We start from the raw sequence: 14,920 nt of genomic DNA on the forward strand, positions 1-14,920 counted from the left end.
AGACAGCCTGGGGTGGCCACATCTTCCTAACACTCAGGGAAGCCAGCAACCCCAAGTTTTGGATCAAATTTCTGTAAACATTCACACTCACTTAGATTGAAAAATATACATTCTATGTGGGCCTAAGCTCACCTGCTCAGTCCACTTTATTATAGGTTATCTGCTGCTTTATCCTGTCTGCCCAACTATTCTTAACTTCCTCAGCAGTAGTCTGCTTTGTTCTCAATCAGATACCAATGTCTGATCATCGTTACCAAATGTGTCAGAGCAGTACCATCCACCCCATGTGGTATCCAATAAAAACTTGTGAATTAACCACACCTAATTGCCAATGCTAAGAAACTGGAAGGGAATTTAAAAGTCAGAGAGAGAGAGACCGACCCCAGCATCCAGGAAGTCTGAGTGACCTGCCAGGGCCACAAAGACTGTTGAAGGCAGGGTGGCCAACCTTCTCCCGGCATTAGCACTGCAAGACCCCATCCTGGGAAACCCTCCCAGCCCAGGCAAAGCAGAATGGGTGGTTGCCCGTGATGAAGGACAGAGCTACACTGCTGTCCTTCATGGGTGAACCCCATCATCTGCTAATTCTTGATCCCTACTACACACATTTTACCTTCACAGTTTGCTCCCTGTTAAGATTCCAACTTCTTGAAAGAAAAGATTCAAGTATATCTGCAAATTGAGTACTTAATATTTGCTGGGGAAAGTCCTTACAGCCTCTTGATCAAGGCAGATAGATGCCTGCTGGTGCTGTCCTTGGGAAATGCAGGTGTCCTTGCTCTGTCTCGACAGCTCACCTGCCCTGCCTTCTCAGCCCCCAGTAACCACTTCACTGCTCTGCTAACGAAGCATGAGGAACACAAGGAACTGAATCAGGCGAGGAACTTTCGGCTGGCTGCTTGCTTCTCTCCTGGGGCCACAAGTCTCCTTCCTACTCTAACGAGGTCAGTACCTATCATCAAGGGACACGGCATCCATGTGCTGCGGATTCTCCACTCGGGGATACACCTCAGAAGGCAGCTTCTCGGCTGTGAAAAAGCCAGCCTTCGCAGTCCTCTCAGGAGCCTGCTTTGGAACTAGTCAGGAGCGTCCGAGCTGAACCCGAGAGCCAGGCATGGAGGAAGAGGCAGCCTGGCATGGAAGAAAGGCTTGGGAATGAGATCCAGATTCAAATCCCAGCACTGACATCAACAGACCCTATACCCCCTTTTGGGAAGTTCCAGAAATGGAGGGACAGGTTTCTCATCTGTAAAACCTCTACCTTTACAAAGCGCCTAGCCCAGTGCCTGACCCTTGAGGACAGTGAAGTCCTCTAAGGCAGTGGTTCTCAACCTTCCTAATGCCGCAACCCTTTAATACAGTTCCTCATGTTGTGGTGACCACCAATTTCATTGTTACAAATTGAACATAATTAAAGCATAGTGTTTAATCACAAAACAATATGTAATTATATGTGTGTTTTCTGATGGTCTTAGGCTATCCCTGTGAAAGGGTCGTTCGACCCCCAAAGGGGTCGCGACCCACAGGTTGAGAACCGCTGCTCTAAGGCCTCTGTGCGTCAGTGGAGTGAACTCACCCTTCTGCCTGAATGTAAGGTAAGAGGCCCTCTCTACCCCAGCTTTGCTCCAAAGCAGAGTGGTTTCCTTCCTGCTCTTCGTGTCTTTATCAAGAAATGTAAGCAAATCTGTCGGAAACACAGGAAACCCAGGCGCGTGTCAGCAAAATGCCACTGCAACTGATAAGTGCAAAGCATTTTCCCATCTTGTCCATCAGTTTTGATGAGGAAGCCAAGCAGAGTACAGCCACGGAGCACGAGTCCCAGGACTGGTAAAGATGCTACTTAAAAGAATGTCCTAGGTTAGTGCCTTAAAGTCTGAAATCCATTCCACTGAATTCATTATAAGCCAGCACAATATTCCATCTCTCAAAGCCGAACTACACTTTGTGATCACTGCATGGAGCCATTCCCTAGTAGATGCTATATTTTAGAATTATGACCGAAACGCAACAACAGAACAAGCCCTGTGCCCTGATGTTTTATGACCTAAACAAAGCAAGACTTACACATGCCTGGGAAACAATTCACACTGACATAATTTTGAATTAACTCTATCTTGGATTCAAGAAGAATAAATGTCTGTACTGTTCTTCTAGCATAAAACCTGTTATGGCAGTTCCGACTTTTTATGTAAGAAAGTTATGGCCTTAGGTCACTAGATAGAATTACATTGATCAAATCTATTCTTGGCAAGCTCTTTGGGGTACAATCCACTTTACAAGAATAAACAAGTGGTAGCTATGAAAATCTTACACACACTCACATACAACCACCACCACTCCCAGAATCAAGAATGCCCATCCCATTCCCAAATTAAAATGTGGCCCCATGAAGTCAACAACCCAAATGTCTGTGTAACAGGAAATGTTACACTCTAACCTGGCAAGAGAATGGGTGTTAAAAAGCATTACTTAAGCATGTAGTAATGTACCCTTGTCAATTTCCTGGTTTCCATATTGTACTAGAGCAGTGATTCTCAACCTTCTGGCCCTTTAAATACAGTTCCTCATGTTGTGACCCCCAACCATAAAATTATTTTTGTTGCTACTTCATAACTGTAATTTTGCTACTGTTATGAATCATAATGTAAATATCTGATATGCAGGATGGTCTTAGGCGACCCCAGTGAAAGGGTCGTTCGACCCCCAAAGGGGTCGCGACCTACAGGTTGAGAAACGCTGTACTAGAGTGTGTAAGATGACCCCACTTGGAGAAGCTGGGTCCTCAGCCTGTTTTCTGCAACATCCTGTGAAATAATTATTTCAAAGTAGAAAGCTATTTTTAAAGCATTACTTACTAGATGGATATCTTTCTGTTTGGGCATGTTTTGTATGATTCAGAAGCCCAAACCCCTTCCCCAGTGTCCATTCTACTGATTCATCTAGAATGGGACCAACATAAATGCTTTGAGAAGGGTCCACAGATTGTGGAAAACCTCCCGTGTTCAGTGAGAACCACGACCCCAAACAATGTAAATCAGGGAGACCTTTGGGAGAGGAGAGACTGCGGTATTCGATCCTGGCTGCCCTGCAGAAGATTTGAAGAGGACCTGGCTGGGACTAGGAGGCCAGTAAGAGGTTCACTCAATGCTGGGTGAGCAGTGAGTCAGATCAAGAGCTCAGCAGGGTAGAAGCAGTCATGGTGGGAAGAGACCTGAGCCAGCAACATTTAAAAGATAAAATCAGCTGACAATGAACAATGACTAACTGGAAGGAATCAGAGAGGAGTCCCTCATGACCAAAGCTGAGGAAACACTGTGTCCTTTACCAAGACAAGGAAATGCAGGAGCTGGTCTATGAGGGAGGATGGAGAAGGCTGCCTAAAGGTTACACAGGACAAAAACTGCTGACAAAACAGTCTTCCTCCTCTGTTGGGGAAATATCCTCTTCCACGTCAGAACCAGGCGTGAAGTAGTGGAAGACGGACAACTTTCCCCCAGGATGAGATCATTGGCACATCAGCCACACACCTAGTCATGTGACCCAATATACTGCCACTTAGGAAAGGTCTACCCAACTGAGATGCCCCCCACAGGGTTCTTGGATTACAGCATTCTTATAAAAAGAACTAAATGCCACAGGAAATCTGACTTAAAATTATTTTTCAGAATTGAACATCCTAAGACAAATGTTCTCACATTTTTCTTACTTGTAGGAGTACAGGTTATTGGGGAATAGGAAGCGGACTCTGTTCAAACATCTCCTCAGTAGATGGCCACAGCGTCTCCAGTGTCACTGGGAAATGCATTTCTTTGAGGTAGAGAATTAGAATTCCAGAAAACCCTTAAGCCAAAGAAGCATTCCTAGAATAAACTACCAAGAACCATGAAAGGTAGAAGGCACCTAAAAATATTTGCCTCCTCTGCCCTTCTCTTTACCCAAGGAACCCCTTCTGCAGAGCACTAACTCTAAGAAATTAGCCACCCCACCGTGACCTCCAACCTCCACCCAGACCCTCATCTTCTGCAAGGCCATTTTCAAATGAAATATTGCCCTGTCAGGCCCTAATACAGTAATGGAGAACCTTTTGAGCTCGGCGTGCCAGCATTTTGAAAAACCCTAACTTAACTCTGGTGCCGTGTCACATATAGAAATTTTTTGATATTTGCAACCATAGTAAAACAAAGATTTATATTTTTGATATTTATTTTATATATTTAAATGCCATTTAACAAAGAAAAATCAACCAAAAAAAAAAATGAGTTCGCCATCACTGCTAATACATAAAATCCCCCTTCTCCAAATCCCAGATACTCTACATCTCTTTTATGACTTTTACGAAATGTCTGCATCATAGTGATTTTTGTATTTGTCTTAATACACTGACACTGTTATGTTATATAGTAAGTGTGGTTTCTTGGGTGCTAGCTAAGCACCAGCTAGGTGTTTTATGTAAATCTTAATGAATCCTCACAGCCAATATAAGATCCACGTAACAGATGAGGAGCTGACATTGAGAGGAACCAGTAAAGCAGAGCCCTTCCTACTACTCTACACTAACTCCCTTCAGATGAGCCCTAGTTTATTCCATATCACACATGTGATTTGAGGTTTTTCTCCCCATCACAAATAACACAGAAGTTGTCTCACAAAAGATACTCAATAATTATTAGCTGGAACTGCATTCACATCTCCCAGCCCTCCCCCATCAGAGCCACCCTCTACCTGCAGGCCCCTCAAGTCGATGATTCTATTAAGCAGATCCCAGTGCTCCCAACAAGATCTGATTCTTGCCAAATACTGGAACTGTCGTTATCCTTAATCCGGGCTTCCCTACTTCTACAACTACTTTCTATCATCTGCATGATTATCATATAGTGCCTATTGTGTGCCAAGTGCAGCTTTAAGACTTCACAAATATTAACATGGCTTATCTGCACAATTTACAAGGTAGAGACTTTTATCCCCATTTTGCACAGGGGGAAACTGAGATGCAGCGAGTTTACTAGTCAGTAACTTGCCCTGGCTATTTAATTAGTAAGTGGTTGACCTGGGGTACGAACAATACCGAGTTTTCTGGAAGCCAGAGCAAGCTTTGGCTCTTTGGCCTTCTTCCTCATGGCTCTCCAATTAAAATCACCACGACTTTACCACTGGCACTGCTGTTAGGCCAGGCTCCCCATTTGGGGCTGGTATAATCGATGTTTGGAACCTCTGTGCAAGACTTCCTACTTATTCCCAATACATTTTACATAATAACTTTGGGTCCATTGTTCAATCCCATTGGTTTTTCTTTGAATTGTTTCTGTCAATCATAACTACAGATATTATTTTGGCTCTGTATTATTTGTAACTTAGTTAATTTACAAATTCACAGATTCCTTCCGCAACCACTACCACAAGATCCTGAGAGAGGAAGATATAAATTAATATCTTACGCACTTAAGTAGTGATAGAAAAACAGGAGAAATAAAGGTTCAGATAAAGTAGTTCTTCAAATTGCTTCCCATGGTGGACTCGGGGCGGAGGGGGGTGACTCATAAGAAATGATGCGGATGTTCATTTCACTTTGCAGGAATCTCCCTTGAAGAAATGGCATTCCCACTTTAAAAGTTCTGTATGAGAGATCATTAAAAAAGAAAGCTTATGAAGATCTTCCAACATGTGGACAATGGGTCTGCACATTCACACACAAGCAGCATCTACCACCTGTCACCGAGGAATGTGCTGTATATGATGATTACTTGTCTAGATGAGGTTTCTGGTAATAGATTTATTGAGATATAATTCACATATGGTACAATATAACTTGCTCATTTAAAGTATACAATTCAAGGTTTTTTAGTATATTCAGAGTTGTACAACTATCAATCTTAGAACATTTTCATCATCCCCCAAAAAAACCTCATTAATCCTCTATCCTCACCTTTAGCCCTAGACAATCACCAATGTACTTTCTGTCTCTGTAGATGTGCCTACTTTGGATGTTCCCTACAAATAGAATCGTGTAATATGTGGTCTTTTGTGACTAGCTTCTTTCACTTAGCACAATGCGTTCAACGTTAGTCCTTGTTGTAGCATAAATCCATTCTTTAACCTGTTGTTTATGGCTGAGTAATATTCCACTGTACAGATAGATCAAATTTTATCTATTCATCACTTAATGGCTACTATGATTATAATTGCTACTAGAGGCCTGTTGCAGGAAGATTCCTAAAAGAATAGGGCTTCCTGTGGCTGGATCGAAACAGAGAAGGGAGGCGCGCTTCGCTCCCTTCTCCGCTTCCTTGGCTCCCTCCCTTCTCTGCCACTTCACTCCCTCCCTTCTCTGCCACTTCACTCCCTTCTGCAGTGCTTGGCTGTCTTCATTCTTTGCTCTGTGCCTATGTATGCAAATTAACCGCCATATTTGTTGGGTTAATTTGCATACTCGCTCTGATTGGCTGGTGGATGTAGTAGAGTGACACCAATTTGCATGTTTCTCTTTTATTAGTGTAGGTATGAACATTCACATCTAACTTTTTGTGTGGACGTGTCTTCATTTCTCTTAGGTCTAAACCTAGACATGGAATTGCTAGGTCACAATGATATTTTGTTTAACATTTTGAAAAACTGTTAAAATGTTTTCCATTCCCACCAGCAGTGTACAGAGATTCTAATTTCTCCACATCTTCACCTACACTATTTATTAACTGTCTTTTTTTTATTATTATAGTCATCCTAGTAGGTATAAAGTGGTATCTCTCTGTGGTTTTGATTTGCATTTCCCTGATGAGGAATGACAGTGAGAATCTTTTCATGTCCTTATTGGCTATCTGTGTTTCTTTAAAGGAAATTATCTATTCAGATTCTTTGTCTTTTTTAAAACTGGGTTATTTATCATTTTAGTACTAAGTCGTAAGAGGTTTTAATATATTCTAAATATAAGTCTCTTATTGGTACATGATTTACAAATATTTTCTCCCATTCTGTAGGTATGTTATGAATCTTTCATTTTCAAAACATAAATGGAATAATTTGTTCTTTATAAATAAAATAATTTTACTTCTCTTTTTCTGTCGAGTTATAAAGTATTAAAATGCATTTAAATCACTTTTCTAGCAATCCTTATCACCATTTTCTGTCATATTTTTTATCTAAGTGGGCATATCTCATGAGCTCTTTCATGCATCATATCTTTACAATTGTTTAAAGATAAAACCATGATTCTTACAAATTTAAAATGAACAGATATTTAGCTCATTAATTAAAAAGAGAACCAAAAGGCTATTGCAAATTAAAAAGAATACACACACGGAGGCCATCAGGAATGCTGAAATAAATGTAATAGAAAATTGTTTTCTTGAGAGAAATCAATAGTGCCGCCAATGGACAAAATTAATTTGCATTTCTATGAACAAGATTCATTTCCACCACTGTCATTTTTCTATCATTTGCCAAACCATAGTTTCAAGGAAAATGAAAGGCACAGATAACCCAGAAGGATGCAGTATATACTAAGTAATCTTTTTTTTACCTATTTCAGAGTCTTTCACAATTTTTCTTGACAATACTTTAAAGTCAATCAGGAAATGAAAATCACATAGTAATTTGCACACAAAAAAGCTGACTTATTAACTACAACCATTGGGTTGGCGTAACAAGAGATTAACTAGGAAGAAGTAATACTAGGAACCCTAAAACACAGGAAGACCAGCTCTAAGGAGGAGCCACTATCCCTAGGATAGAAAGAGATGGTCCAAGAAAAAGTACCCGCCTCAGGATGGAGACCCTGACTGACTTGGAGGGGGCACAGCTATAACTCACTAGATGGCACTGAAGCTACTGTATGGTGCCAGTTGGCCAAATTTGCTAGAAATGTGTCCAGTAGGATGTCAGGGAAAGCCATTCACAGGGAGGTACCTCATAGGAGGCACTCTACTACAGAATCACCCAAGGGTGCCAGGGAAGCTGCAGGAAGGGGTGCGCTTGACTGCCACACCCCACAGGAGCAGGATACAGGAGAAGACAGGCTCTGGGAAGAGCCCGCCCAGAGAACGCACTGAAGCAGGAGGTAAAACCCTTTCCCCCTGCAGTATCTCTCTACAGCTCCCTACTAACAGTTAACATTATGCCAATTGCACATGAAAAGTTTCACAGAGCAGGCAAAAGGGACACACTGGAATTGAGAGGCCGCACATGAATAATGGCACAAGTGATATGGCCAGATACATCTGGGAAGTTCCAGATATGCATCTGGGGAAAGACACCGTGTACCCCTGGCTGGAGGGCTTTAAGCAACTGTTACCCAAAGTGAAAACAACGGGTTCTGGTCAAGATGAAGGTGTAGGTCAACATGGTACTCGAATCCTCCCACAACTACATAAAAATTACAACTAAACAATGGGACAGCCATCATTCAGAACCACAGGAAATCTAGTTGGACAGAAGCTCTACAACTAAGGATATAAAGAAGAAGCCACACCAAGACTGGAAGGAGAGGCGAAGAGGTGGAACCAGCTGGTCACACACCCGCATTGGATGAAAATAATCCAGGGGATATCCTGGCTGCATAGGTTCCCTCTGAAAAGTGAGGGATTCCAGCACCACTCCAGGCCCCTAGAGCCAGGAAGAGAAGTCCCAGTAACTTCTGGCTGCAAAATCCAACAGGGATTGTGGCTGAGAAGAATGGCTGCTGGAGACATTCCTCTTAAAGGGCCCATGCACCGAATTACTTGAACTCACTTGCTCTGAGTGGCAGCTCTGGGGCAGCACTTAGAAAGGCAACAGGGACATACAGGGAGGAGTTGAATTGTCTGCCTTCAGGGCGAGGGCTGGAGGGGCAGCTATCTGCCAGACAAAAGTGCTAGCAGAGATCCTTGTTCCATTTCTTTGTCCCACACAGAGCCAGCAGGCAAGGCACCATATCTGAGTCTCTATCACCCTGTTCACACTGTTCGCCCTGCCCTGGTGATTCCCTGAAACAAGGCCCAACCCAACATGTGAGCCCACCCAAGCTGTTTCCAGTGGCTTTTCCATACAAATGGCCTGTCTTGGCTCATGATTCAGACTTGCAAGATCCCTCAAATGAGCAACATCTGGTCTCAGCATGCTCAGTAACTCTCACTAAGTGGCCCCGGCCCTGGCACTACCAGCAGCTAGCCTTGATTCACAGCTTGGCCTCTCTTAGGCACCTCCAAGCCCAATACAAGTAGCAGACATCCGCAGATCACTTTGCAGCTCTTACTGGGGTGGCCCTGGGAAGGGCATAGGTGGTGATTGAACTTGGCCTGCACCTCCTAGAAAGCCCCAAAGCCAGCACACCCAGTGGACGGCTTCAGACCATGTTGAACCACCACTACCCAACCTCTTCCAAAAGGAACACACTGAAGAGACAGACTCAGCCAACACCAGAGTCCTCTTGAAGCAAGTCCTGCTCCATTGGGTGATCCTCCACAGTGGTCACAGTCAGTCCTTGTAGCCAATTGACCTGGGGGTAAATCCCTCCCATTGAGGTACCAACAGAAATCAAGGATCAACTACAACAGGAGGATATACACAGCCCACACAGGAGGCACACCTCGAGTGCCCAGCTGGGGTGACCAGGGAGGCTGTGCCACTGGACTCTGCAGGACACATACTATATAAGGCCACTGTACCAAGCCTGGGAGATGTAGCAGCTCTACCTAATTCATAGAAACAAACACATGAAGGCTGCCAAAATGAGGAGACAAAGAAACGTGTCCTAAAAAAAGTACAGGACAAACTCAAGAGAAAGAACTAAACAAAATGGACATAAGCATCTACTACATGCAGAGTCCAAAACAATGGTTATAAGGATGCTCGATGAACTTAGTGAGAGCTTCAACAGAGAGATAAAGGAAACATAAAAAGAACCAGTCAGAAATGAATACATTACATAAGAATCAACAATGGAATAGATGAAGCAGAGGATTGAATCAGAGATTCCAAAGAAAGGAAACAGAAAATACCTAATCAGAACAGAAAAAAGAATTTAAAAATGAGGACTGTATAAGGAGCCTCTGGGACGTCAAGCGTACCAACATTTGCATCATGGGATTGTCACTAGGAAGAGAGAGCAAGGAATTAAAAACCTATGTGAAAAAATAGTGATAAAAAACCTCCCTAACCTGGTAAAGGAAATAGACGTACAAACCCAGGAAGCATAGAGAGTTCCCAAAAAGATGAAGCCAAAGAGGCCCATATCAAGACACATACTTAAAATGCCAAAGATTAAGGACAAAGAGAGAACCTTAAGATCAGCGAGAGAAAAGCATTTAGTTGTCTACAAGAAAGCTCCCATAAAACTGTCAACTGATCTCTCAACAGAAACTTTGTAGGCCAGAAGGGATTGGCAAGAAATATTCAAAATGATGAAAAAGAAAGAACCTACAACCAAGGTTACTCTACCCAGCAAAGTTAGCATTTAGAATCAAAGGACAGATAAAGAGATTCCCACACAAGAAAAAGCTAAAGGAGGTCATAGCACCAAACCACTATTAGAAGAAATGTTAAAGGGTCTTCTTTAAGATGGGAGGAGGGTTGGAGGGCTGAGTGAAAAAGGTGAAGGGGTTAAGAAGTACAAATTGGTAGTTACAGAACAGTCATGAGGATGTTAAGTACAGCATAGGGAATATAATCAATAATATTGTAGTAACTATGTATGGTGTCAGATTGATATGAGGTTTATCAGGGTGATAACTTAGTAAGTTATATAATGTCTAATCACTGGATCGTACACTGAAACTAACATAATATTATATATCAACTGCAATTGAAAAATAAAAAATTATATTTTTTTAAAAAAAAAGTGAAAACAAGGATTCTAATTGGGGCTTTTCTTACTCTGTAATTTGCCAGAGGCTGATCCTGGGTATTTATACAAGTATAATGTGAAAAATTCTCCTCAACTTTCCTGTCATTTCTCACCTTTCCCTTCAAAGGAACCCCCTTCTTACCTTCCACTTTACTCCTGATTCTTTCTCTGACCTCCTAACTAACATGCATGCACGCACACACACAGACACACACACACACACACACACACACACACACACTCCCATCACAAACAACCTTATGTTGTGACAACTGCTCTGATGGACCCCACATGAATTCTGTGTCATTCTGCTTACTCCTTCTGTATAAGTCCTTCCAATTTTATGCTAATAGTCTCACTTGGAAATCACTACCATGAGCCTGGTATTTTCTGGATCAATTCTTCCCTGCCTTGAGCCTTTAAACCAGACTGTGTTTTGCTTCTGTAATGGCTGTCAGGTGAGTGAAAAGCTGTGTACCTTGGCCGTAGTCTAGTTAAAAGAAACGTGGTTCATTCCCACCTGTCATGTTCCACAGCCATCGACAAGACAAGCCATTAGCACCAGCCGCTGCCACTACAAAGCACATGGAAGTGGCTGAAGATAACAGCTCCCACCCATCATGAACCAGAACAGTCTGAGGCCACAGGAAAGTCTGAAGAAAGTGACAGTTAATGAGATCCTAGAGGACAGAGGTTGCCAACCGGTCTGAAAGGTTGGCGACCACTGGTTTAAGGAAACCTGTGGAGCAGTGGTCGCCAACCGGTGGTCCGCAGATGAGGACTGGTGGTCTGTGAGGTCCGAAAGGTTGGCAACCAACGCTAGAGGAAACCAAGGACCTTTTCTCCATAAGGAAGCCTTCCCTACCAAGTTCACCCCAGTAACCAGACAGTGCAATTCAGTGGTAAGTAGGTATGTTAGAGGTCAGCCAAAAAAAGAATGCCAACAAAGAGGTTGGCACCAATAGCCTTTGAGAGGTATTACTTTTTGTTTGTTTATTTTAGTCAAAATTTGTAGCTCAGAACTTGAGTGCTCATAAATACAGAACCCTGTATAGGATGGATATAAATGCAGGCGCTGCCAAGAATAGCTAGGCTCCAAAACACACTACTTCAGATCTTCATTTTTAGGTTCAAGGGGAAGCAGCAATTAAAACAGGGTAATAAAAAGTATAAACCCAGGGCTATAAAAAGTCTAAACCCAGAGCCCAATGCAGTATGTTCCTTTGAAACTGTTTTATTTCAGAGATAAGTGGCCATTCCACGGTCAAATTTCTCACTGTTGTGGCCCACACTTCTCAAGGAGGAGAGTCGGCAAGGCCTGGGATGTAGACCCCAGAGATGTGTCCTGTGGGTGGAGAGAAAATGGATGCCTAATCAGGGCCCTGCATTGTGGTGAAGGAATGGGCCAGAGAGGGTAGAACATCAAGTTAGGTCTGTTGATAAGGACATACTCTTATTATTATTTGAAGCCATACTAGAAATCAGGTCAGGAAGATTGTTTGTTTTTTAATTGGTTACCAACATTTGAAAAACAGGGAGATTTCACATAAAAATCTGAGTTTCTAGTACCTTCTGAAAAAATGGGACCATCTGGGAACACTGCACCCTTTCCTGTGAGAGGACCTTGGCAGGAATGGAGTATCGGGCATGGCTCTCCAATTCTGCAGGGAACCCAGGCAGGCTGCTTTATGTATCTGGGTTACCTGCCTAGCATTTTAATCCAGTCAAATATCAAAGGACTATATGCTCTAATGAGACAGGTCTTGTCTGATGTTTTTATTCATAGCGTATTTCAACATGTACCTAGTACACAGTTCCCAGCAACTGTGCCTGATAGATACCAGGTGTTCAATATCAAAAAGTTGATGGCATGAACTCTACTAGACCCTCTGTGTACCACATCTCATTTCGTTCTGAAATATTTTCTCCCCACTTCACACATGAGATTCAGAGAATTAGCTAACTGCACTTGTAAAGCTTACCCAGCTAGTATGTGAGTAGAGAATTCAATTCCAAGTTTGACTTTAAAGCAAAGAGTGTGGAAACACAAGTCAGAGTATAGAAAAAGAGCTTCTAGTCCTATATAATAAAAGGCTAATATGCAAATAGACCGAACGGGCGGAACAACTGGTCACCATGATGCATGCTGACCACCAGGGGGCATGTGTGAAAAATTGTGGGTGTTGGCCGCGGTGGGATGGTGGAGCAGGTGAGCAGGGGCACCAGACCAAGGGGGGGTGCCAGTCACTGTCATCGAGCCTCTGGTGGTTACTGAAAATTCGTTGCTCCTGTGCGCTGTGGTCCCGCCCGGTGCTTGCACCTGCTGCCAGTGCTGGTCCCACTTGCACCCGCTGCCAGCGCCAGAGCTGCCACTCACACCCACTGCTGCCGGCACCCAGTGCTGGCTCCAATCGCTCGGCACCACCAGCAGATGCAAGCGGTGGCTGCCAGCCCTGATGGCCACTGAGGGCTTCTCCACCTCCCCCTGCTCCTGAGGGGCGATTGGGGCAGCAGCTGCAGCTCATATCCGCTGATGGCGCCAGCCCCACTCGCACCCACTCACACCCACTCACACCCACTGCTGACACCGGCCCCAATCGCTCCATGCCATCAGCGGGTGCGAGCATGGCCAGTGCTGTCAGCACATGGGAGCGGTGGTGGCGGGAGTGGGGCTGCTGGCAGACAGGGAACCGGGGGCCATGGTGGGAGGGACTGGGCGGGGGTACGGAGGATGGGCCAAGACCCGCCCCTGTGCCTACCGCAGCCTCTTGGCCCACAGTTCTTTTCAAGGTGCACGAATTCGTGCACCGGGCCTCTAGTTAAAAAATAAAAAAAAGGCAACAGGCTAATTGCAAACATTCTTTGGTTTCCCAGACAGATTCTGTTTCACACCATTAAAAAGTACAAATATTCCAAGGTCATTGCTTCCTTCTTCTGCAAACCTCTCTTTCATCAAGAAGGTGGATTTCATCAAAATCCACCTTCTAAATCTTCAGATGGGGTTAATTCTGCTACAGGGATCAGAGACCATGCTTCAGTGAGGCAATTCTGAAGGAAAAGCAATAACTTTAAACATAACCTGCCTTCAATCTGAGATCACAAAAACAGAAAGTCGTAGTAGGAAGTCATTCCACTTAAAGGGAAGCAGGGGTTCTCAGCCACAGGGCAGAGCAGCAGAACACGGCCCCACAGCACACATTCTCTCCTGGCTACACACTAGCAGAGAGGGAACTAATAGATCACTGTGGAAGCTACTCACTTGAAAACACGGAAGGTGCTCTCCATTCACACTCTGAAGAGGAATCTAGGGCTCTCCACGAGGACAGCAGAAGCCTGGTAAAGCTCTGAAACTGTCTTCATCGTATTGGGCTGTCCACCTATCAATATATACAGTCAGTGATACCCCAGCAGTAGGGTAAAGACTGCCCACTCTTTCCTCTGGTCCCTTAAGCTATCACAAGACACGGTATGAGATGAATTACCCTTTTATATGTTCATCTCCCCAGACCAGACTTCTCAATAAAAACAGTGTCTTACTGTTTGAGTCCCACCCTAATGCTTTCTACGGTGATTGCACAGAGTAGGCACCATAATATCTTGCCATCCCCAGGCCGTAAGCAGACAGTCAAGGATTATTTTCTGATCTATACATCTGTCTGTGAAGACCCACAGAAAGGTATTAGACCAGTGGTTCTCAACCTTCTGGCCCTTTAAATACAGTTCCTCATGTTGTGACCCCCAACCATAAAATTATTTTTGTTGCTACTTCATAACTGTAATGTTGCTACTGTTATGAATTGTAATGTAAATATCTGATATGCAGGATGGTCTTAGGCGACCCCTGTGAAAGGGTCCGACCCCCAAAGGGGTCGCAACCCACAGGTTGAGAACCGCTGTACTAGACCAAATCACATACAGGCATACAGACCTACATCTAAGTCACTTGGTGTTAGAATTTATCATAAAAATAATAAACAATCAGAACTCATCTAAGACCCTGGAGCCATGCCCACGACACAGCGCCTGTGAGAGATTGGGCTGCTGCCCATGAAACAGGCAGCACCTAGAACTGGCTCCTTGAGCATTTCCTCAGTCTGAGTGTCACCT

General features: G+C 43.7%; 1 protein-coding gene across 4 annotated transcripts in view; it reads right to left on the bottom strand.

Moving 5' to 3' along the window:
- Positions 1 to 14,920, bottom strand: part of MGAT5 (alpha-1,6-mannosylglycoprotein 6-beta-N-acetylglucosaminyltransferase) — a 362,213-nt gene that overhangs the window by 237,427 nt on the left and 109,866 nt on the right. The window contains exon 1 of one of the 4 annotated variants that reach the window (XM_059704619.1): positions 14,073 to 14,094. The exons of the other annotated variants lie outside the window; for them this stretch is intronic. The gene's annotated coding sequence lies outside the window, so the exon portion shown is untranslated. Of the gene's footprint in view, positions 1 to 14,072; positions 14,095 to 14,920 lie in introns of those variants that run through there. 4 annotated transcript variants of the gene reach the window in all.

Source organism: Myotis daubentonii, chromosome 7 (genome assembly GCF_963259705.1).
Source record: "Myotis daubentonii chromosome 7, mMyoDau2.1, whole genome shotgun sequence".
NCBI classification, from domain to species: domain Eukaryota; kingdom Metazoa; phylum Chordata; class Mammalia; order Chiroptera; family Vespertilionidae; genus Myotis; species Myotis daubentonii.